We start from the raw sequence: 25878 nt of genomic DNA on the forward strand, positions 1-25878 counted from the left end.
TGGGAAAACTGGCTAGCCATATGCAGAAAACTGAAACTGGACCCCTTCTTTACACCTTATACAAAAATTAACTCAAGATGGATTAAAGACTTAAATGTAAGACCTAAAACCATAAAAACCCTAGAATAAAACCTAGGCAATACCTTTCAGAACATAGGCTTGGGCAAAGACTTCATGACTAAAACACCAAAAACAATGGCAACAAAAGCCAAAATTGACAAATAGGATCTAATTAAACTAAAGAGCTTCTGCGCAGCCAGTTTTTCTTTTTAAGAGTTGAAACTGAATCCCAACTCTGCCTTTCCCGTTCCCAGTGATTGGAGGGCAGAACACTGATTCTACCACTTGTAAGACAGACACATTCATGAACATATTAAATATCACCTCACCCTCAGGTTCAAACAAAGTCCCTACCCATGTCAGAGTAAATCATTCTTATAAGGAGGCAGTTCCATTTTCTGAGAACCCAGAAAGAAGAAAAGAACAGACAATGGACATGGATGCCGATAGAGTAAACATAGACTCAAATGCATTTTTCATAGATCCACAGAATAGATTCTGGAGTAGTCATGACTGGCACGGGATGCTCAAAGAGCTACCCTTGAACAGCACCAGAAAGACATCAGTTTCTGCGTCCTGTGTGACTCACACATTCAGTCTATGGATACAGCTTAATGGAAAACCTACTATGTGCCATGCTGTGCCTCTTCCACCCTACCGAAAACTGAGTAAGTACTTTGACCTGGAAACCATAGCCCTGGGCTTTACACATACCAGAAACTCAAGATATTGATGATTTATTGACTGGTGAGCAAAGATAGTTTAAGTACAGACTTCAGACTTAAAGAGGCAATTAAAAACTTCAAATTTAACCAAATCATTGTTGAATCCCCTCTTCAATATTTCTGCCAAAAAATGGGCATCTAGAACACCTTTTATACAATTCTAATGCCAGGAAGCTTACTATCTCCCCTTAACTTTTAGACATTACCAAATATCAGAAAGGTCTTTCCTACTTGCACGTTGGTAGAATCTTTAACCTTGTAGCAGCCATACTAGGTTCACCAAGACTCTCACACCTGCCCTTCAGACATGGTAAACTTTGGAATCCTGTCTCCCAGCTCCTTGTTTGTCTTCTGCACAAACATTTTCATTTCCTTTACCTGTCTCTACTCATATGACCTGGTTTCAGTGATGATAATTGTAATACCTACTTTTCCTCTAAAGCTTATAAATCATGCATTCCAGGTACTGTGTATACATGATCTCAGTTACTTCACACCAAATCCTTGAAGTGGGTGTTATTAAATCCATGGCAGAGTTGAAAAAATGGAGAACAATGGCAAAGCCGTTTGGCTCTGGGGAGCCCTGGAAGGCTTATGATTATATTTGAATTTCAGACAGTTTGCTCTAGAAGCCTTGTGGGGAAGGATTGGAGGGAATAAAAGTCTGAGGGGGACAGAGGCCTGTGGAGAGGCTGACTGTCCTGTCTTACCCCTCCCCTGACTCTCTTTTTCTGTGGGCCAAATGTACTTTGCCTCTCATCCAAGCCATTTTAATGGAGCAGAAAATGTACACATCTGGGGCAGCTTTGCAACTGCGTCTCCATTGCACTCTCTTGTTGAGTTTTGCAGAGCCTTGGGTTAATGTCAAGCTCCTTCGGTTTAGCCAGCTGAAGCATGTTCAGTGGCAGCAGTGGGACTTATGTTTCATATTACTGCATGGAATTCTCAATGTACTTTGCAAAACTATTTTTAAGGAGACCTAGGTTTTGTAAATTTTTAAGGCAATTGAAGCGTGTCTTTTCAGCCTCTCTGCTAATGATTGACTATGTTTTTTCATGATTTTGCCTTTGTTTTTCTCCTCTGATGTTTGATTTGACTCTTCAAGTCTCTGCTTTTTACATTTTAAAAAGACTTTTTAAATAGTAGTTTTATGTTCACAGTAAAATTAAGAGGCAAGTACAGAAATTGCCTTCAAACCTCCTGTCCCCACATAGGTATAACCTCCCTAATACCAACATCACCCCCCAGAGTGATACATTGGTTACAACTGATGAGCCTACATTGACACATCATCCTCACCCAAAGTTTATAGTTTACATTTGAGTTCACTCTTGGTGTTGTACATTCTATGGCTCAGGACAAAAGTATAATGACATGTCCACTATTATAGTATCATACAGACTAACTTCATTGCCCTAAAAATCCTTTGTTTTCCACCTATTTAGCCCACCCAGCAGCCCCAACCCTGGCAACCACTGATCTTTTTACTGTATCCATACTTTTACCTTTTCCAGAATGTCATATAGTTGGAATCATATACTATGTAGTCTTTTCAGATTGGCTTCTTTCACTTAGTAATATGCATTTAAGATGCTTCCATGTAGTCTTACCGCATTTTACATTTCTTTATTTTTCTATTTTGTCCAGAAAAGTAATTTTCTGTGCTGCAAGCTGAGGGTCTGCTCAGGTTGATTCAAGAAAGGAATGTTGATACATGGCCAGGAGGATATGGAGCTACTGGGAGGTCTGTGGTGGGCATTATCCTGAGCTGGGTAGTGACATCCTAAAGCAGGGGCATCAACCCAGCTCATTAATGTGCACCCCTCATCATGAAGTCTGATTGAGTCTGCATGGAGGATTTGGGGCAGGGGAAGAGAACAGAAATGGAGAGGGGGAAGGAAGGAAAGAAAGAAATTGCTTGTTGAGCATAGGCTTAAAGGCCAATGAACATCACCTGGATACCTTATCCAGGTGAGACTTAGAAGGAATGTAAACTTGTCATGTAGATGACATATTGAAGGGCCAAAGAAATATGGGCTTGGGAATCAGACCGGTAGTTAAAACCTGGCTTTGTTACATCTTTGCTGTAACTTTAGGCAAGACAGTTCATCTCCATGACCCTCAGCTTTCTCACCTGTGAAGGTGTTGCGAGACTCGGGCCAGGAATTTTCCACCTTCTCTGTGTATTAGGATTGCCTTGGAAATTAAAAAAATATTTCATTCTTAGGTTTTATCGCCTGAGATCCTGATTCAATTGGTCTGGGATGGGACCTAGGTATTGATTTTTTTTTTTTTTTTAATCCCAGAGTATTCTAACATGAGACAAAGTTGAGCAACTCTGAGTTAGAAGATCTTAAGGTAACATGCCAAGCACACAGGAAATTCTCAACAAGTTATAATTATTATTATTTTCAGGAAAAATATACAGGGCTCCAAAATGTCTATGTAACCTTGGGCAAGTCACTTAGTCACTTAGCATCTCTGAGTTATGATTTTTTTCATCTGAAAAATGACATGCCAATGTAAAAAGAAAACAGTATATTTAATCGCAGACTCTGGGTCCAAAGGTCTATCCTTATGTTGTGGCCTTGGTTAAGTTTCTTAATCTCTTCAAGCATCACTTTCTTCATAGGAATATTAATTCAACTTCACAGAGATGTTATGAGGATTAAATGAGATAATCTGGGTAAAATGCTTGGCACAGTGCCTGACACTTTGGTGAATGATAGTTGCTGTTACTGTTATGATCATAATTATTATAGCTATAATCATGAGAACCCTGATCCTCATTCTGATATAGAGTAGGGGTATCCAATACATTTTTACGGAATCAAATTGAATACAAGAAACTGAACAATGCTGATGATTATCCAACAAGCATCCTAGAATGATTCCCTCCAAATGCTATCCCTTTTAATAAAACTCTATGGTCATGGGTCAAGTCACTAAAGAAGCTCTCTGATTGCAAGTGTTCAAGAGCCTCTGAGGCCAGAGGGCTTGCCCAAACCTGCTGCAAATACTTCTGAAATACTGTGTTTGGGGCCATTCATTCTTTCAAACTGACTTTGTTGAGTATTTTTTTAAAGAGAAGAAGTAAAACCTTCCATGCATTTATATAAAACGTAAAGTATAGAAGTGTTTATAGCATTCTGAACCCTTGTGGATGTGCATGTTGGATTGAAGTTCAGTTGGGGCAAACTGCAGTTAAATTCAACCATTCAGATCTCAGCTATCTATCTTATGAACTCATGTGGGTCACACATGGAAATCGTTGGTTAAACAGATGATTTGAATCCCAGCATTTTACTAGTTGTATAGCATACACTCTGCATAAGCAACAAAAAGCAAATGAATTCTCAGTGGTTAAAGATGAAACGAAACTTATTAATAGAAAAAAATCATCACAAAGAAACAATATTTGAATTTGTTTTGAAAAAGAAATGAAAAGATTGACCTACCTTGGAAAAATGTAACTTGCTTCTTGAAATTATGAATTTCATTTAGGGGCCAACCAGTTTGAGAAGTTGCCTCTGGTTCCATTTATTAAATTAACTCATTCTGTAATTTTTCAGGTGAAATGTCACTTCCTCAGGAAAGTCCTCCCTGACTCACTCCTCCCATCCCCCTCCATAGACTAGCTCCAGTCCTCATTACACACTTTCATGGCTTCTTATATTTTTCTTGATGGAGTGTGTCATAGTATGTAATTATATGTGTATTCTATTATGGTCTATCTCTGCCTGTAGATCAAAGCTCCATGAGAGAAGTGACCACATCTGTTTTCTTTATTGTTGCATCCTCATGCCTAGCCTCCCACATGAGAAACCCTACACAAACACTTGTTGAATGAGTGCATGTCTGAAAGGCAGACATTAGAGAAGAGAACTCCTTCACAGAGACGAGAGGCAACAGGTGTACCAAGGATCATATTCTGTCCCTCTAAGTCTCATCTTCCTCTTTGTGTTTCTGTGCTTCCACCATGTCTGGCTCCTACAATCTGAATGAAATATCAATGAAAGCCGATTTCACATTTTTCCTTAGCAACCACTGGACAGGTTAACATTTTCAAAATGTTTTTCTGAATACGAAGAGAGAACAAAATGGAAATAAATAGAAAAATGTACACAGAAGAAAAATCGTCAAGTTGACAGTCACACACGGTGGCCATGCACTAATACTAATAATAACATAATAGTAGCAGGAACCTCATTGACACAGTCTATGGGCCTTCCAGGAAAGAAGATGGTGATTCTGCCTCATTCCACAAGGCTAGAGTTCTTTCTTATCCTGCTGCTGTTGGCTGGAAGTCATTGACTCTCTAACCCCCTACTTAGTTAAGGAGAACTCTGCCTCATTCTAGTTTTCTGATGATTCCAACATCATTTGGGAGACAATAAATAGGGCAACCTTCCTTCAAAGACCACATTAGTTCTCTGGTTATCATCTCTGTTCATCCCAAGCACCTGGTGGTTCAAAATGCCTGCCCTTCACAGGTCCTCATAGGGCCAGAGTATACCCCTAGACTTAAAACAAAACAAAACAAAACAAAGAACAACAACAACAAAAAAACCCTTTAGGCTACCATTCTGAGTCAAAGGCACAAAGGAGAACATTCATTCAGAAGGTTAAGTCATCTCGGAAGTATACAGCAAACTCTGAACTGATTTTCTTAAGAATGTCTCTTAACCACACCATAAATTCAAGACAAAATCAGATGAGAGAAATGAAAACAGAACTGATTATTGATTTCCATGATAGGAACTGTACTAAACTGCCTTACATATTTAGTTCTTTTAATCTTTTCAAAATATGCCATAAGGTCAGTGTTATTTCTATCTCTATTTTTCTGATGAGGCAGCTAAGACTTAGAGAGGTAACAGAACTTGTTTACAGCTACATGGAAAAGACCTGAACCAGGGTTTCTTTATTTCGAAGCTTGGGCTGTGATGGCTGTTTTGATGTAGGCCTTGCCTCCAAGTTTCCTGAAGCAAAAAGTTGCTGAATTGACTATGGGATTTAATCCCTGTTCCCCTTTCTCGAGAGGCTTTAATTCCTACCTAGAAGTCTGAGAATTAGATCCTATGGGAAAGTCCAGTATCTACCATTCCAAGTATTTTCATCTTGAGTAGCTAATAATTCTGTAAATACTGAAGATTTGACTATATTATCTGTGGTTTCTTAAATCATGGCTTCCTTACGTCAGAGTCTGAATTTTTTAAGCTCTTTGAGGTTACCAACTTTTCAACATATTTCTGCTGTCATATATTCTCTGCTGATGGCCAAGGCGTTAGAACCTGCTGGCAATCACCTCTTATTGCAGGGGTAGAGTGGAGGATTACCTGAGCCAAAAAAGAGAGGATTGGATAGCTCTAGTCAGAGATATCTCTGTGAAAAGTGTCAGTCTCCCCCAATACCTGCAAAAGAGTTTTCTTGCCCTATTATTGATCAGAGGAATAAGAATCGGAACAGAGATAATAGTAGCAAACGTTTAAGGAGTGCTTGCCTTGTGCCAGGCTTTATGTACATTTTTCATTTAATCTCAAAATAGTTCTGGACAGTAGGTACTATTATCATTAGCCTCATTTTAAAGGCGAGGAAACAAGGCATAGGGATGTTGGGTAATTTTCCCAAGGTCACACAGGAGTAAATGGTAGACATAGGATTCAAACTCAGACCATTTGACTCTAGAGCTCCAGCCATGGACTTCTGCCCCAATTCTGGCTCCTACTGAGTCTGACTCTCTAGCCTCATTGACAAGATTTGTGCTCTTCTGGCCAGGATGCGGAGAAGAGCACAAATCAGTTCTCAAAGGGTCATATACAAGTTCTCCAAGGATGACCCCTATTGGTCCAGATGAGATCCTGGCAGGCACTATCATTCAAATGTCCCAACAAGCACCCTGGAGTTCATTTATAGTTTCATTCTATGTTGTGGTGGGTGAGAGTATACTAGATTCAATCCACAGGATAAAGATGACTTTCCTTCATTTACTAACACAAATTTCTTTATTTGGTAGCAGAACAGGATACCTATTAATGCCAACCAATATAAAAAAGTCCTTTCCCTCTAAGTTTTTATATTATAACAGAAAACGGACTCATATATACAACATACGATACATTTTCCTTTGTTCTTTTCATAGATTCTTTTAATGCTGGTGGCGAATATATTGGGATGCATAATATTAAAACCCCACCTCCCCATCTTTATTATGAGGCACATCTCTATTACCATGGAAAAGAAATGGCAAGAATAGAGGAAAAAGAAATAATCAGTTAAGAGTGAGGCATTTTTTTGCTAACACAAAGATGGATAAGAGAAAGGTGCACACAGGTACATGGGACTCTGGCTAGTGGCCAAGGAAAGGTTTATCTCAATTGGTAGGTCCAGAAGGTAACTGGAAAGGACCCTATCCACCTCCCTGCTAACATATTCGGCCACATTTCTGGGCCATCAAATGGTCTTCAGTCACTAAGCTCTGTTGCTGGCTCTGGGACCCATTCTGGAGAGGTAGCGTGGCACGTGAGGTATACAGCAATACGAAAAGTGAAAAGTGCATAGGCTTTTAACTCAGATTTGGGTTCAATTACTGCTTCATCACCAAGGTACTATGAGACCTTAGGCAAATCTCTGACTCTCGGTTTCAGGTTTTTCAACTGTCAAAGAGATCCTTATAAGGTTTTCGTGTCTAACTGAGACAATGCATGTAAAGTGTCTGGCAGGCACAGTGCCTCTAACACAGTAGGTTCCAAAAACTATCAGTTGCCTTTTTCATTCTCATCTCCTGAGAGAGTGTCTATTACTCTTTCCTTTCAGGAGGTCACAGGATAATGACAAGGATGGGACCTGAAGCCAGTTCATTTTGGGTGAAAGATTTTCTCCTCCCTGATGGCTGGGCAGTATTAATGTAGATATGCCACCCGCCATCCCTTCCTGGCCAACGCAGGCAGTCTGCCTTGTTTAAGGAAACTAGAAGCCTACTAAGGTCTGTGCTTTTATAAATTTTAGGACTTAAGCTGAGTTTGGGTTTTATTGTCTGCTTTTAAAATCATGTTCAGATATTATATATTTAAAACATGGCTTCGGAATTGTGAAACACAGTGTTCTCAATCATAAAAAAGGATGAACTATGTTATGCCTTTCTGTTTCCATTTCTGGGTTCTCTTCTTGTCTCCTTGCATGAATTTTTCTGTGATGCCCTGCCTTATGTCTTAATTCATCTGAGACACTAACTGTGAAAATGTAGGCAAGATTCTTAACTCCTCTAAGACTGTCTTATTTGTTCATTCACTATTTATTATTGAACTATTTGGTGAGGGCTTATTATATGCCAGAATCTCTGATTAATGCTTGGGATACAGTAGAGAATCAGACAGACAATTTCACCCATCTGTCAAATGGGAAAATGAAACTTGTATTTTAGGATTTTTGAATGGAGATAATGAAATTATATATAATAGAACTCCTTACTTGGTCCCCAGTAATGCTAGGCGCTTGACATGCAATTTTCATAATAAACTTGGGAAGTGATTGTTGTTATCCCTATTTTATAGATGTAGCAACTGAGGTTCAGAGAGGGAGACTGAAGGTCCAAGTCACACACTGGATTCAAAGCTGGTATGACGTCCATATGGATGTCACTCTGCTATGTTGCCTCCAGTGGTCCTGGAACACCGCTTATCATGCAGTGGGTGTACTAACTCCCATTCCCAACTCCATGCAGAATCTGGGAGGCTGTACTATTCTTGCTGCGGATATATTTGATAGCACTAAATGTGGTTTGGGTAGAGTAAGGGCTACTCAAAAGGAAAATCCAAATCCTATTCCCTGATTCTTTAGGGACAAGATGCAAAGAAGATTTATGAAAGGTAAGGGAGGGAGAAATATACATTAAGCTCACTAACTCCAAGTCATGGGAAGAACTTTGAGGTCCTCTGGCAGCCAGACTCACCAGCTCAGGAGACAGCTGGGACAGGAACTCCTGGCAAAAGGAACATTGTCTTTCCCAAGCCAACCCATCTCTGCTGCAGTGACATTAAAAGATAAAATGTTCAAAACCCTCTACCCCTCTGATTCTTACCACTTCCTAGGTGGAGGCAGACCTGAACTGCATAAACAATGAGGCATATTTTTCCACTTAAGATGTTCAGTGTCTATCCAAGGAAGAAAGAGTCTGTCAGAAAATGTTCACTTAGGGCCTGCACATTTTCAAGAAGCTGAAAGCAGAGTAGGAAGCGAAATCACTATGCTTACATTTGGCAAGAGGACTGCAAAACTGTCCTCAAGCTAAACAATAAGGACCTGTGCACCCTTTTCTCTTCCATCTCTTTGTTTGGACAAGTCACAGCAAGAGCACATAACAGATTTACCAGCTAGCCATGTGTTTTTAACTTTCTGAGCAAAGCCTTCTCTTTCTCTGTCAAGAAAAGGGTCAGTCATGCCAGAGAACGCTTGTTGCCACTGAGAAAACCCATGAGGGTTACCAGAATGATAAGACAGACACAAATGAAGAAAGGCAGACTTTTGCATGCAAAAAAAGGGAAAAAAAATCTTTTCCTTGGCATAGAGAAATTTCATCCTGAAGGTTCTTTTTTCCCTTTTTTTGGCAATGTGATAAACACCTTAAAATAGAGTTATGAAACAGAAACAGATTCTTTAGAAGGAGGAAACCAAGACTAGTGACCTCAGAGAATTTATATACCAAACCTCTCATTCTATAGAGTTTGTTATTGACTGCTATGGTTTGAATGTACCCCTCAAAGTTCATGGGCTGGGAACTTAATCCCCAGTACAACAGTGTAGAAAGGAGGGATATTTAAGAGGTGATTAGATCATAAGGTTTCTGCCCTCAGGAATGTATTAATATCATTACCTCAGGAGTGGGCACATTATTACAAGAGTGAGTTTATTATAAAAATGAGTTTGAGCTGGGCGTGGTGGCACATGCCTGTAGTCACAGCTACTTGAGAGTCTAAGGCAGAGGATGGATTGAGCAGGGAGTTTAAGACCAGCTTGGGCAACATAGCAAGACCTCATCTATGAAAAAAAAATGAGTTTGTCCCTCTCTCTCATCAGTCTCATCTATCTTGCCATGTGATGTCTTCCACCATCCTATGACATAGCAAGAAAGCCCGTCAACTTCCTGGCCTCCAGAACCATGAGCCAAATAAGCTTATATTGTTTATAAATTACCTAGTCTGTGGTATTTTATTATAGCAGCACAAAACTGATTAAGACAGGATCAAATCAGTACTGAAGCTCAGCTTCCAGTGGGCCTTTTCCATGTCCTCCATTGCTCTGCATTCCTTTGATTACAACGAAAAGCCTTCAGTAAAAGGCAATCTCATTCATCCTCAGGGCATTAGCTCACCTAGTCTTAGATAAACATGTCAGCATTTTCCAGGTTTAGCATTAGAAGAAGCCTTTTAGCTGAGGGGGTGGGTGGGAGTGGACCAATTAATCTCTTCTCTAAATCACCTTCTCTTTAGAGTCTATCTCTAGTCCTGCCACCATTTCCATGCTGCCCTCCCCCACCACTACCCTCCATTCCCCAAACCCCACCAAGGGGTTCTGTTAATTCTCGAACATTTGAGCCAAAGAAGGAACCCAACTTATTTTGGGGGTTGCCTTAAAAATAGCTGAGGAAGTCTGAACTTACAAAGAGACTTTACTAAAACAGAGGTAAGAGAAAAGGCAGTGGAATGTAGTGGAGTGAGCTGAAATCAGAAAAATCTGGTTTTAAATCTCAGCTCTACAGCCCATTAGCTGTGCAGATCTGAGCAAGTCACTTGACTTGTTAGGTTTTCTCCTTTGTTGGGTATGGAGATAAAATTAAAGAGCATACAGAAGGCATCTCAGATCTTTGCATACAGTAGGCACTGGTGTTCATAAAACATTTTAAAAAGTTTGATTTAGAAAGCATGGGTTTATGGTCAATCATTCAAAAAACATTTCCTGAGCCACCTTATCTGTGCCAGACTCTAAACTAAGTGTTGGGACAGAAACAAACAAGAAATGTTCCTTACCTTGCAGGAAATAATTTTTAATGGGTGTTATGGGTTTCATTGTGTCCCTAAAAAGATATGTTGCAATCCTAACCCCCAGAATTTGTTAACGTGACTTTATTTGAAAACAAGGTCTTTGCAGATATAATCAAGTTAAGATGAGGTCATTAGGCTGGGGCCTAGTTCAATATGACTTGTGTCTTATAAAATGAGAAAAATACCACATGAAGGCAGAGACACATAGGAGGAATACCATATGATGACAGAGGCAGAGATTTAAGTAATGTAGCTGCAAACAAACTAAGGAACACCAAAGGATCAATGGCCACCATCAGAAGCTAGATAAAGACAAGGAAGGATTCTACCCAGAATCTCAGAGGGAGCCTGGCTCTGCTGACACCTTGGTTTTGGACTTGTATCCTCTAGAATAGTGAGAAAATAAATTTCTGTTGTTTTTAAGTGACCCAGTTTGTGGCACCCCTAGGAAACCAATAGAATTGGGAGATATGCAAGGGAGCAAATGCAATAATTCCAATAGGATAAGTGATATAACACCAAATGAGTTCCCTGAGCTGTGCCTATTACATTTGTTAATTTATGTAATCTTGGTTAAGCCAGGAAATCTTGTGAGCCTTGATACTCATGGAGATATGCATAAATAGAGGTAGTTTGTCCAGGAAAAGGACAGACAGTTCATGTCTGCCTGAGGAAGCCAGGGAAGGTTTCCCAAAGAGGATAATTGGAGCTGATACCTCAAGGATGAGTAGAAGGTTAGCAGGTGTGGGAAAGTGCAGAGGGAAAGACACTATTCAAGCTCTAGAGCCTAGTGTAGAAGCAGAAAAGTATGAACTAGCTTTAAAATTTTTAGAAAGCTACAAATATTTAAGAACTGCTGGAGTATGGTGCTGATATTCATCTGCCTTCTAGACCCTCTTCTTCACCTTGCTGTCCCACAGATACCACCTATTCAAAAGAGCCCAAATTGAGCTAGACCACTGTTTCTATCCCCATTCACACTCCATACATGTTCTCCTTTTGCCTTCTCTTACTTGGTGAATGCCCCGACTACCTACCCATGTAGCCCAGCTAAAAGTCTCTGAGTGCCTGCATGTCTTTGACTTCCTTTTCATCTCTGGTTTACACAATCATTTTTGAGCTTTACTGTCTGTGATTCTGATAGCTTCTCACTTGGCACAAGCTCCAAACTCTCCAGCTGTGTCTCTAGGCCATATTCCTTCCAGCTAAGTCTCTCTGCCAGATAATTAATGACCTGTAAACAAATGCTTAACTGCACCAGGGGAGCGCATATTTAAAGAAACTTTATGATAAAGCAAAGGATCCTTTTCATAACATGAAGAACATGTCTCTCAAAAACTTTCCCCCATCCTCAATTTAACATTTAATCTGAATTTTCATTTTACATATTAAATCTAAAGATCTCTAATAGCTGGACCCCAAAAATAAAAGAACAAAGATCACCTAAGAGACAGATGGTATTACCCTGAGGTTTATCCATGTCAGGTACTTCCTAAAATACCTCTCTTTTCTCTCTAAGTCCAGCCCCTCTGGCCTTCAGACTCAAGACTTTGGCATCTGCTGGGAGAAAGAAAATTTCGGCTCCTGGGAAGAAGGGGAAAGAGATGTGACTTTATTAAGAATATAATATATGCCTGGCTCTTTTATTTATGTTCTCTCATTTTACTCTTCACAACAGTTCCATGGACTGCTTGCCACCCATTGATAAACAAAAAAGTTAGGTACCTTACACAAGGCAGTAGTAGCTTATAAAGGGGAATGACTGACATTGAAGGGGGTGCCTGAATTAAATATAATAACATTATTATCTCTAAGCACACTCTTGCAAGTTGTTTAGATTATCTAGTCAGCTTCAATGCCTTTTTAAAGCGGGTATGAAGTCATCAGTGAGAGAATATGCCTGGCCATGCTGATTCCTCAGGAGTGGGCCAGGCACATCCACCTTGGTGGTCAAGAAGCCACAGTGAAAACTTTTCTGTTTGCTGCTGCTTCGGGGATCTACCCTTGTGCTGGGAGCCAGGGTTAGGTACTCGTGGAGGAGGGGCCAATCCAGCCACATAGAAGCTTCAGAGAGGAAGCACCTTGGCTGGGATCTGAAATTGAGCCCTCTCTAGGGAGTTTGAAAAGGTAGTTTTTGTGCAATTCTTAATCTCCCAGCTGTTTCAGAAAGAGGAAGCACAGCAATATTTTTAGAATAGTTAGCGGGGTGTGACAAAACCCAGAGACTGTACCCACAGGAACTCTCTCCCTGCTCATTTGTTTCAGAAAACATTTGGTATTCAAGGAGCGCCTGCCCCATTCCAGGCCCTGTGCTCTCCCCTGGATCTTTGGAGGGCTGCTTTATATATGCACTTACACATGCCCAAGTCTTTCCCAGCTTCAAAAAGCAACAATGGCCACACCTCAAAACCCTCACTCATCCCTGTCTCTCCCTCAATTACCTCCTTCTTTCTTCCTCGGCAAAAGCAGAACTTTCTGGAACAAAGTGCTATGCATAGTTATTTTCAACATCCACTCACTCCCATTCACTTCTCAACTCCACTGCGGTCTGGCCTTTGCCGCTACCGAACGTACTCTCCAGAGTCACCAATGAGTTACTGATTCAAGGACACTTTGCTTCATTTGGTCTCTCAGGAGCATTCACACTGCTGACCTTGCCTTTAACCAGAAAACGTTTTTTCCTCCTGATTTCAGTAATCTTTAAGTTTTTCTGACCTCTTTGATAAGCTTTAGTCTCCATGTAGGCTCCTCTTCCTTGACCCCCATTTCTGATGTCAATAGTCCTCAGAATTTTTTTGCAGGTCTTCCGGCCTTTTTTCTGTGTATGCACACACCTAGTGCAGACTTCTGAGCTCCCGTTACATAGGCATACAGCTGCTTACTAGACATATCAACTTTAAGGTCTTAATGGCGTCTCAAATATTTCAAATCCATCTCTTCAAACTTTTCTCTTGAAGCTTGCTTCTCCTCAAATGTTTCCTATTTTAGTAAAGAGTACTATCATCCGCCCAAAGATCAGGTTAGAAACCAGTGAGTCACTCTTGACTCCTACTGTCCTCTCACCTCTTAGTCATCAACTCCCATGGATTCTGAGCCATATATATCTTTCACATCTATTTCTCTTCTTCTCCACTATATCCTAGTTCAATTGTTTCCCTGCTCTTAATCTTACTCCTTCCCAATGCATTCCCCAAACCAGAATGATCACCCTCAAATGCAAATTTGATCATGTTACTCCTCAAAAAAGACCTTCCAAAAGCTTCTCATCTAACTTTGGATAAAGTCCCACCTGATTTTAATCCTATACAATCTCTAACCCCTACCAACTCTCTGGGCTCAACTCATGCTGTGTATTCCCTTATTCTCTTTGCTTCAGTTAAACTGGCTGCCACTTTGTTCTTCTCTTTCCCCCCCTCCCCCTTTTCCTCAAACCCTTTTGTTCCTTTTTCTTCTTTCTTTAACTTTTTATTTTTAGATAATTATAGATTCACATATAGTTCTAAGAATAATCGAGAGCTATCCTGTATACCCAGTTTCTCCCAGTGGTAACATCTTGCATACTGGAGTACAGTATCACACCCAGAAAGTTGACATTGTTATAATCCATTGACATTACTCATATTTCATCAGTTTTACATGTATTCATTTGTGTATATGTATGTGTATTTAGTTCTATGCAATCTTTTTTTCTTTGAGATGGAGTCTCACTCTGTTGTCCAGGCTGGAGTGCAGTGGCAAAACCTCAGCTCACTGCAGCCTCTGCCTCTCAGGTTCAAGTGATTCTCCTGCCTCAGCCTCCTGAGTAGCTGGGATTACAGGCATCTGCAACCACACCCAGCTAATTTTTGTATTTTTTTTTTTAGTAGAGACGGGGTTTCACCATGTTGGCCAGGCTGTTCTCGAACTCCTGACCTCAGGTGATCTGCCCGTCTTGGCTTCCCAAAGTGCTTGGATTACAGGTGGGAGCCACTGGGCCTGGCCAGTTCTATGCAATTTGTTCATGTGTAGGTTCATGTGACTACCATCACCATCAAGATATAGAACAGTTCCATGACAAAGATCAAACTGGCCTTTTTCTGGTGCCTTCAATGAGTCAACTTCCTTTTACTTATAGGTATTCACATGAGCTGTTCCCTCTACTTATAACGATTTCCCCTAGTGCCATTCATTTGTCCAATTACTATTTATTTTTCAGGCCCCAAATTAAACATTAATTTCCCAAAAGGACTTTTTCTAATACCACACTTGGTTAGGACCCTTGTTCTCTATTGCAGTAGTACACTATACTTCTTCTGTCCTATCAAAGCACCTATCTTCTCACCTCTGCATTGATATTAGCCCGCGTGAAGGCAGAGGTTATGTGTGGCTTGTTTACTTCTATATCTCCAATATCTAGCATAGTACTTACAACTAGGGAATTCCACAATTAAAAGAGGTAGCAATAATGAACTCATAAAAACTGATGAATCCAGTGGAGCTCTTTCCCTTAAGGGGCTCCCAGTCATAAAACAGGCCACTCTAAGACAGTGAATTGAATTAGTATTGCCTTGGAAGGAAGCACTGGAGGTTGTGGGGATCCAGAGTACCCATTTTCTCCCCAGCTTATACAGAGTTGGGCATAGCCAGGACCAGAAGAATCCTTGAGTGTCCATGTTCACGTGCCCAGAATCCTCCAGCACAGTTTAGCAGGTCAGGTAAGTGGAGCAGACACTGTGGTTATGAGTATAAAGACATGATTTCAAAGATCTCAACTGGATAATTTTCTCAGCTCTGTAACCATAGACTGAAAGCAATCTTGGTTACAGATTGGGTCCCACACTATGAATCCTGAACTTGGCCACAGAATGTCCCTGATCCAGCCATAGATCTTAACACTGTCCAACCATGTGATACATATAGCATCTTCCACAAGGAGAACAGGTAAGATAAAGGCAAACCTCCACAGTGGGAAGATAGCAGCCCACTCTGACACAGGAAAGCAGAGTTTGAATCGCATGTCGTACTAGGGGGTCAATGACATACACACTCTAAGAAGAGAAATATAATTATTAAGTCTCGAAGACTTAAACCTGGAAGGGCCCTTAAAGGCAATATGCCCCTGTACGTGAAGTTTAAGGATGTAGAAAACAGAAACTCAGCTTACTGAACATAGCAGTAAAATGTTAACCTTTCATAGCTAGCTTCAGACCCAAAACCCTTGTTTCATTTCAGAATCCTCCCCAATTAATTTTGCCAAAGCATAATGACTTTTCTTATTTTAACAGTTTATAAGGAACAGGTGGTTTTTGGTTACATGGGTAAGTTCTTTAGAGGTGATTTCCGAGATTTTGGTGCACTCATCACCCAGAAAGTATATACTTGTACCCAATGTGTAGTCTTTTCTCCCTCACCCTCATCCTACCCTTCTTCCCAAGTCCCCAAAGTCCATTATACCATTCCTAGGCCTTTGCATCCTTGTAGCTTAGTTCTTATATTCTTGTAAGTGAGAATATGTGGTTTGATTTTCCATTTCTGAGTTACTTCACTTAGAATAACAGTCTCCTACTCCATCCAGGTTGCTGCGAATGCCATTATTTCATTCCTTTTTGTGGATGAATAGTATTCCATAGTGTACACACACACACACACACACACACACACACACACACACACACACACACACATTTTCTTTTCTTTTCCTTTTTTTTTCTTTTTTTTTTTTTTGAGACTGAGTCTCACTCTGTTCCCCAGGCTGGAATGCAGTGGCACAATCTCAACTCACTGCAACCTCTGCCTTCTGGGTTCAAGCGATTTCTGGCTAATTTTTGTATTTTTAGTAGAGACAGAGTTTCACGATGTTGGCCAGGGTGGTCTCAAACTCCTAACCTCAAGTGATCTGCTCACCTTGGCCTCCCAAAGCTCTAGGATTACAGGTGTGAGCCACCATGCCCTGCTCATATACCAGATTTTCTTTATCTACTCATTGGTTGATGAGAATTTAGGCTGTTTTTATATTTTTGCAGTTGCAAATTGTGCTGCTATAAGCATATGTGTGCAAATGTCTTTTTCATATAATGACTTCCTCTGGGCAGTAGGATTGGTGGATTAAATGGTAGTTCTACTTTTACTTCTTTAAGGACTCTCCATACTGTTTTCCAGGGTGGTTGCACTAGTTTACATTCCCATCAGCAGTGTAAAAGTGTTCCCTTTTTTACCACATTCATGCCAACATCTATTATTTTTTAATTTTTAAATTATGGCCATTCTTGCCAGGAGTAGGGTGGTATTTCATTGTGGTTTTGATTTGCATTTCCCTGATAATTAGTGATGTTGAGCATTTTTTCATGTTTGTTGGCCATTTGTATATCTTCTTTTGAGAATTGTCTATTCATGTCCCTAGCCTACTTTTCGATGGGGATTTTTTTTTCTTGCTGATTTGTTTGAGTTCCTTATAGAGTCTGGATATTAGTACTTTGTCCGATGTACAGTTTGAAGATTTTCTCCCAATCTGTGGGTTGTCTGTTTATTCTGCTGATTATTTCTTTTGCTGTGTAGAAGGTCCCATCTATTTGTCTTTGCTATTGTTGCATTGCTTTTGTTTTTGTTGCATTTGCTTTGTTTTGTTGCATTTGCTTTCCTGGTCATGAACTCTTTGCCTAAGCCAACGTCTAGAAGAGTATTTCTGATGTCATCTTCTAGAATTTTTATGGTTTTAGGTCTTAGATTTAAGTCTTTGATCCATTTTGAGTGATTTTTGTAAAAGGTGAGAGATGAGGATCCAGTTTCATTCTTCTACATGTGGCTTGCCAATTATTCCAGCACCATTTGTTGAATAGGGTGTCCTTTCCCCACCCACTTTATGTTCTTGTTTGCTTTGTCAAAGATCAGTTGGCTGTATTTGGCTTTATTTCTGGGTTCTCTGTTCTCTTCCAAGGGTCTATATGCCTATTTTTATACTGGTACCATGCTGTACCATGTAACTGTAGCCTTGTAGTATAGTTTGAAGTCTGGAAATGTGATGCCTCCAGATTTATTCTTTGCTTAGTCTTGCTTTGACTATGCAGGCTCTTTCTTGGTTCCATATAAATTTCAGGATTGTTTTTTCTAGGTCTGTGAAGAATGATGATGGTATTTTGATGGGAATTGCATTGAATTTATAGATTGCTTTTGGCAGCACGGTCATTTTCACAATATTGATTCTACCCATCCATTAGCATGGACTGTGTTTTCATTTGTTTGTTTCATCTGTGATTACTTTCAGCAGTGTTTTGTAGTTTTCCTTGTAGAGATCTTTTACCTCCTTGGTTAGATATAAACCTAAGTATTAGATTTTATTTTTTCCAGCTGTCGTAAAAGGAGTTGTGTTCTTTTTTTGAATCTCAGATTGGTTGTTGTTGGTGTGTAGCAGTGCTACTGATTTGTGTACATTGATTTTGTATCCTGAAACTTTAGTGAATTCATTTAATAGATCTAGGAGCTTTCTGGATGAGTCTTCAGGGTTTTTTAGGTATACAATCACATCACTGGCAAACAGTGAGAGTTTAACTCCCTCTTTACTAATTTGGATGCCTTGTATTTCCTTCTCTTTTCTGATTGCTGTGGCTGGGACTTCTAATACTATGCCAAATAGAAGCAGTGAAAGTGGGTATCCTTGTCTTGTTCTAGTACTCAGGGGGAATGCGTTCAATGTTTCCCTGTTCAGTATAAATGTTGGCTGTGGGTTTGTCCTAGATGGCTTTTATTACTTTGAGAAATGACCCTTCTATGCTGATTTTTCTGAGGATTTTATCATAAAGAGATGCTGGATCTTGTCAAATGCTTTTTCTGTGTCTATTGAGAGGATTATGTGTTTTTTTTTTTTGTCTTTAATTCTGTTTATGTGATGTATCACATTTATTGACTTGCATATGTTTAAACGTCCCCACATCCCTGGTATGATCCACACATCACCACTTGACCATGATATATTATCTTTCTGATATGCTGTTGGATTCAGTTAGCTAGTATTTTTTTTTTTTTGAGGATTTTTGCATCTATGTTCATCAGAGATATTGGTCTATTGTTTTCTTTTTTTGTTATATCCTTTCCTGGTTTTGGTATTAAGGTGATATTGGCTTCATAGAATGATTTAGGGAGGATTCCCTCTTTTTGTACCTTTTGGAATAGTTTCAGTGGGATTGGTAGCAATTCTTTGAATTCTGATACAATTCAGCTGTGAATCCAGCTGGTCCTGGACATTTTTTGTTGGCAACTTAAAAAATTATTGTTTCAATATCACCGTTTGTTACTGATCTGTTCAGAGTTTCTGTTTCTTCCTGGTTTAATCTTTGAGGGTTGTACATTTTCAGGAATTTATCCTCTCACCTAGGTTTTCTAGTTTTGTACATAAAGTACTCACAGAATCCTTGAATAATCTTTTTTTTTTTTTTTTTGGCATTCTTAACAAAAATCCATAACCCCAGTTTATTAATGATGAAAACAACAGACAAACCCAGACTGGGGCACCTTTAATAGGATACTGGGCCAGTTCTCCTCAAGACTCTCAAGGTCATGAAAAACAATAAAAGACTGACCAATTGCTTCAGACCGCAGGAGACTGTGAAGACATAACAACTAAATGCAATTGAGTGCCCTGAGTTGGATCCTGGAGCAGAAAAGAATCCTTGAATAATCTTTTGTATTTCTCTGATATCCATTGTAATATCTCCCATTTCATTTCAAATTGAGCTTATTTGGACCATCTCTGTTCTTTCCTTGCTTAATCTCACTAACAGTCTATCAATTATGTTTATCTTTTCAAAGAACCAGCTTTTTGTTTCATTTACCCTTTTTGTTTGTTTGTTTCAATTTCATTCTGATCTTTGTTATTTCTTTTATTCTGCTGGTTTTAGGTTTGTTTTTTTTCTTGTTTCTGTAGTTCCTTGAGGTGTGTGCTTAGATTGTCTATTTGTGCCATTTCAGATTTTTTGATGTGAGCATTCAATGCTATGAACTTTCCTCTTAGCACCACTTTTGCTGTATCCCAGAGGTTTTGATGGCTTTTATCACTATTACCACTCAGTTCAATGTATTTTTAGTTTCCATCTTGATTTCATTGTTTACCCAAAAATCATTCTCTTTCAAGAGAGCAACAGAGCACTAGCTATGGTAGTAGAAGAAGGATACAAGCTTGCCCTAAGTTGGACAGGTAAGTATTCAGGTTTCTCAGGCAATGGATACATGGGGACATAAAGCTCCCAAGAGTTTGTGTCTTTTGCATTCAGCTGCCAGGGCAGGTAGAGCAAAACCATCAGGTTTGGGCAGGTTTAGGTGGGTCTGAGCTCAGACTCTCCTTGGGAGGTGCTTACTGTGGCTGTTGTGGGGGATGGGGGAGGGTGGTTCTCAGGCCAATGCAGTTATGGTTCCAAGGTGGATTATGGCTGCCTCTGGTGCATCACACAGGTTGCCAGGGAAATTGGGGGAAAGCTGGCAGTGACAAGCCTCACCCAGTTCCCACAAAGCCAGCAAGACCAGTCTCACTCCACTGTGCCCCACTAATAGCACCAAATTTATATCCAGGCAGGCCACATGCAGGGCTTAAACCTTGCCCCAGGCTACGTGCCTCCTCACTGAGAAAACAAGTGTGGCTTTCTGGCCTTGCCCCTCCCCACCTGCCCACACTATTGGTTGAAGATACTGCACTTGTATCTACAGCTATTCCTGTTCACCCCACACTGGTCAAAATTATTACAAAGTTTAGTTGGAATCTTCTTTCATCTTGTGACCCCTCCCTAGTTCCTCTGGCTGCCTTTCCCAAGGACTCCTGTAAGATAAAGTCAGGGATGGCTTCCCTGGGCTTCAGCTGGGGATTGAGAGTGCCTACAGGGCTTTCTCCATAGCTTCTTCTACTTTAGTATCTTGCTCAACTCCCAAAATCCATATCAGATCTAGGTAAGGTTAAATCCTTCTCCTGTGATCTGGATTTTCAGGTTCTCCAGTAGGGATGTGTGTTCGTAGGCAGGTTTTCCCCTCTCACACTTTGAGAGCTTGCAGTTTTTTGGCTGTCTCGTGAAGTTTGCAATGGCAAGCTGCTTCTTCCGCAGGATCTATGAATTCTTTTGGTCTTCCTTGCATGTTTTTGCAGTGGCTCTTGGAGCAAAAGTTCACAGTGTGAGTCTCCACATGCTGTTCTGACTGGGAGCTGCACACACTTTAGTTCTGTCTTCTATCTGCCATTTTCCCCTCCAGCCTTGCCTCCATAATGACTTTTTTTTTTTTTTTCAAAACATCAAACAAAAGACTTTCCCTAGCCTCCAGCTGGTATTCTCTAACATCCTCTCCCCCACCAGCCAGAGTGACCTAATTAAAGCATAAAATCAGCCATGTTAACTTTCTGCTTAAAACTCTTCACTGGCTTCCTATCAGCTGATAGAAGTTTCAGGATGGAGGCCAGGCTCCTTCGTCTCCAGATCTGGTCTCCTTGCCTACCCCCTAGGCTTATCACTTGCCTCTCCTTATATTCTATTTTCTTGAACACACCATGCTGTTCTATGCTTATGTTGAAGCTGTGCCCATTCCCAGCATGGATTTCTCACTAATTTTTGCCTGGCTAACTCTTTCTTAACCTTCAAGAGTAACCTTAGCCATTATCTCTTCCAGGGAGCCTTCCAGGAACAATTAGGTTAGGATAATGCCCCTTCACCCTGCCATAGCTCTATGTTTATCCCATGATGTCATTTAGAACCTTCAGTTGGAACATGTTATTTACGTGTCTGGATCTCCATTAGTCTGGGCTTCTGGGGACAGAAATTACATCTTAATCATCCCTTTCCTCTCAGTATCCAGCACAGGATCTAGTGCATTGGAAGCTCTTGGTGTACTCTGATGTAAAAAGAGAGCAATTCTATGATTAACATTCATTGAAAGTTAACTGAATGTACTAAGAAGTATGCTGGGTGCTTCACATGCATAATGTCATTTCATTCTCCTAATAGCACTGGACCACTCAGCATGCTTAACGAAGCCCACCCCATCCAGAGTGTACCACAGAGGTTCCAATGTCTATGCTCCAAGTAATACCCAGAGCCTGTCTCTAGGCCCTGCCTCTGGCTCCACCCTCATTATAACACATGCCTGTAGACTCATGTCTTGTCTTCTACCTTTCACTTCATACTTGAACTTACATTTCTACCTGGCCCATTCAAGCGGCATCCAGGGTTAGGCTTTGTCTATTTTTCTGTTTTATTTCCACCATAGACCACTGGCTCCCACTCTCAGCATCAAGCTTTGCAGTCTGTGTGTCTAACCTGATCCACCCCAGGAACAGTGAAGACTCCAGGTTCTCAGTGCCAACTCAGCACTATAGGTCATTGAGTATCTGAGAGTAAAGAACAGGTTAACGTAAGCTTGATTGTTCCCACTAGTAAAGACAAGGAAGCTAAGTGAAGTAATGTGCCCAAGGCCACATGGCTTGGCTTCTGCCCAATGCCAAGACCCAAACATAGCATCTCCTCTTGTGTAGAGATCACCCTCCCCCTTCTTTCGAATAGCTCTTGAAGGCCCACCTATTTGTCCATCTTACACCTTGGTTATGAGCTCTACAGGCAGGGGTTGTTATCCAGCACTGTCCTTCAGTGTCAGTGTCCAGCCCAATCTGGCACTCAGAAGAGCCTTGGGAAAGGCCTGGTAAAGGTACGAATGAATGTAGAGCTCAAACGTACACCAGTCTCCCTCTGACTACAGTGTATGTTCTGCCCTTCCTTGACTGGCTATTCCCAAAGGCACTTGGAGTCTTTTTTTGCATTTGTTTTGGCACCAAAGAAGCAAAGCTATCAAATGCCTTTTCCTGTCAATTTTTCTTTGTAATTGATAATCCCTCTGTAAAGAAATATATACCCTCAACGTCTTAAGGAAAGAAAGTCATGGTATAATGGTTTAAACAAAGGAATTATAAAATTCTGGGGAAGGTACAGATTTCTACCTCACTAAGTAAGGTCTGAGGTAAAATTTTCTGAGGCTATGAAAAGAGGAAGTGCTTTGGCATTAGACAAAATCGGGTTAAAATCCTGGCTCTGCCTCTCTGGACCTGTGGGCCTGTGAGAGAGACGTGAGAGTGTCCTATGCTCTACCCTCTTTCTTACCCACTCTTGCCAATATTTCAGCAAGTTCTGCCAGTTTCACTATCTAAATGGTTTTTCTCCAACCTCTGCTACAATTGTGAGCTAGTCTGATGGTTAAGCAGTTAGGCTCTGAAATGAGATTGTCTAGACTTGAATCCAAGTTTTCTTAGTATGTCATTTTGTCATTTTGGATACTTTGCTTAACCTCTCAACATCTCAGTTTCCTCATCTAGAAAATGGAGAGTAAACATTTTATATTATTAACAAGATAAAACAAAATCCCAAAACGTGATGGCATAATTCCTGGCCCAGAGTAGAAGCTCACAAACACTAGCTCTTATTATGATTTATTACCTCTTTTGTTCAGACAATTATTTCTGGTAACTTCACACTGCCACACCTCCTCTCCACCCTGCCAACCCATGACCAGACCATTCCTGCAAATTCTCCTGCCTGGTTTCTCTCCTTTACTGCCTCTTCTCCAACCCATTCAATGTGCAATAGCCAAAGCATTATTTTTAAAAGATACACCATTACAGGGGTGTCTGTAGATAAAGCATGTGCTCCCCAGCTTTGGAGAAAATGCCCTCAGTTATCAGGGTCCCTGCATATCTCCCAACAATCCTGACAGTGAAGTTTTACTCCCAATTTTACTGCCTTGGAGTGGTTAAATAAATGTTCCAAGGTTCTACAGTTATTCACTGGTCAAGTTGGGATTTGTACTCGAGTCTCTCTGAGCCCAGAGCTTGTGAGCTCTTTACTGGCCCACACTGCGTCTCTCCACCCACACTGACCATCTATAACTGACAAATAACAGGCAGCATCTGATAAACAGGAAATGAATGGTGTGTCAGGTGAGAAAGAGGAGTCAGAAGGGGGAGATATCATGGTGGGCTACTGAGCTGGGGAATCCTTCCTGGAGGAGTAGGGGCTCTAGGAGTCTGGAGAGACAGGCTAGCAAGGATGGTACTGGAAAGAATGCTAAAGTGCTTTCAGAATTGTCTGGTGACATGAAGTGAGGTTCAAGTCTGAATAGAAACATGTACTGCAGATGGTGTTTTCTTCTTCCACAGAAATGGCAAAATCATAGGAAGCTCAGAGACTTTGTTCTATGTTTCAGTTACTGTTTGCTGGGGATGGACGCATGATATTAACTTTCAGGGCTTGCCATATTGTCTTTGATGGCCAGAGATTGGTTGGGACGGGGAGAAGAGTCCCTTCCCCTTGAGCTCCTACCACATAGTCTTATTATATCATCCGGCAGTGATGCTACCCAAATATCTATTCATTTTTTCAGCAAATCTCAGAAAACTGCTGGGTACCAGATCCCATGCTGGAGATACAGAAAACAGTCAGAGGTGGTTATCGGACTCACGATTTAGTGGGGAGAATGTCCCCTGTACAATGACGATACTACGTGAGAAGTGCTCTGGGGTCTGGAGTAGGGAGCACATAGGGAAGTTTTCTTAGAAATGACTTCTAACCAAGCTTCTGAGGGAACGTTTTCCATCAAAAGGAATATTTGGGCTCATTTCAAAAGGCAAATTTGGGTTATTGCCTTTTGTTATTGTAACAGCAGAACAGAACAACGTGCTCTTGCTTGATGTTGAGGAGCATTTAGAGCTTGCAAGGTACAATAGCTGTGCAGTAGAATCCCTGGTTTGGGGAATCTAAAATGTAGTTCCATATCTCATGGGGATTTTCCCAACTATAGAACAGGGATAATAACATCACTCCCCAGATTTCATAGTCGAAGTACCTGCCAGACAGTCTGAAGGTGGCATGAAAGGAGAAACACACTCTCGGGCTATATTAGGGGCTCAGTAAGGCAGTGCAGGAGAATAATAGCCTGAGATGGAGACAACTCTGTGATTTACCCGCCATGAGAATGCAAAATTACTTAAGCACACCGAACCTCAGTTGCTTCCTTTGTCCAACAGCAGTAATATTACCTTGCCTAGCCACCAAATGGTAGCACTGTTCCTGGGTCTCCCATCTCATGCTCTATGCCCCCTTCTCAGTCTGTTTCCCCATCTGTGAACAGGACAAGATGTGGTTCTGTGCAGGGAAAGAATACAAGAATATTCTCTAAGGGCTGTTTAGCTTTGACATCCTATGCATAAAACAACAGGCAGATTGGACTATTGCTTAATTCTATCCAAACTGCCAGATAGGCATTTGAATAAGTAATCTAATATATACATTTTTATTCTATTAAATATTCAGGTCATCTCCTGTTTGGGATGAGTATTCAGAATGATGATTGCTTAGAAACACACCATTCCAAATACAAATGAGAATATATTTGCAATATTCAGTTCAGCAAGGCTGGGAAGGTATGAGATTAGGTTCTGAAAACAATCACACCTTTCACATCTTGGATGCCTATACACACATTTACTACATGCCTTTCTCCATAACCTTGGAAATGCAAATCCTTGGACTCTTAGAGGCCTGAATATTTGCTCTGTACTAAGTCAATTCCCTTGTGAAGATGGCAGAACAGGGCAAAGAGATGTGACCTCTCCTCTGGTGTTTGACAACCAGCTACATCTTCCTCATCCCCTAAGCAGTGGTCTGTTCCCCTCACACTTCAGCAGGGACAGAGTGCTTACCACTTTTCAAAGCTGCTAATCCCACTGGTAGGCGGCTTTGACTTGCGGAAATAGCCGTTCACATAGAGCAAAATCCCTACCTCTAGTGCCCCTACACTCATCCTTGCTCTGCATTCTTTCTTCTGCCCCCAGATTCTCCTGCAGGGATCAAAGGCAGTGACCTACCCCTTCACAGTCAGCCTTTTCCTTACACTGAACCACTACTCCCTTCAACCATAAGCCTGCTCTTTCTTTGTTCTAGCCAGGACTCTTGAGGGATTAGCCTGGGGGACATGAAGAGCAAGAGCAAGCTCAAGATGCCCTGGTGAATTCATTTTTCTCTGGCTTCCTTTGCCATTTGGTAGGAGAAAAAGAAGCTTTT

At 40.8% G+C, this 25878-nt stretch overlaps 1 protein-coding gene across 1 annotated transcript in view; it reads right to left on the reverse strand.

Moving 5' to 3' along the window:
- Positions 1-25878, reverse strand: part of BEND5 (BEN domain containing 5) — a 313319-nt gene that overhangs the window by 50758 nt on the left and 236683 nt on the right. The gene's annotated exons all lie outside the window — the stretch shown is intronic.

Source organism: Cebus imitator, unplaced genomic scaffold, assembly GCF_001604975.1.
Source record: "Cebus imitator isolate Cc_AM_T3 unplaced genomic scaffold, Cebus_imitator-1.0 Scaffold430, whole genome shotgun sequence".
NCBI classification, from domain to species: Eukaryota; Metazoa; Chordata; class Mammalia; order Primates; family Cebidae; genus Cebus; species Cebus imitator.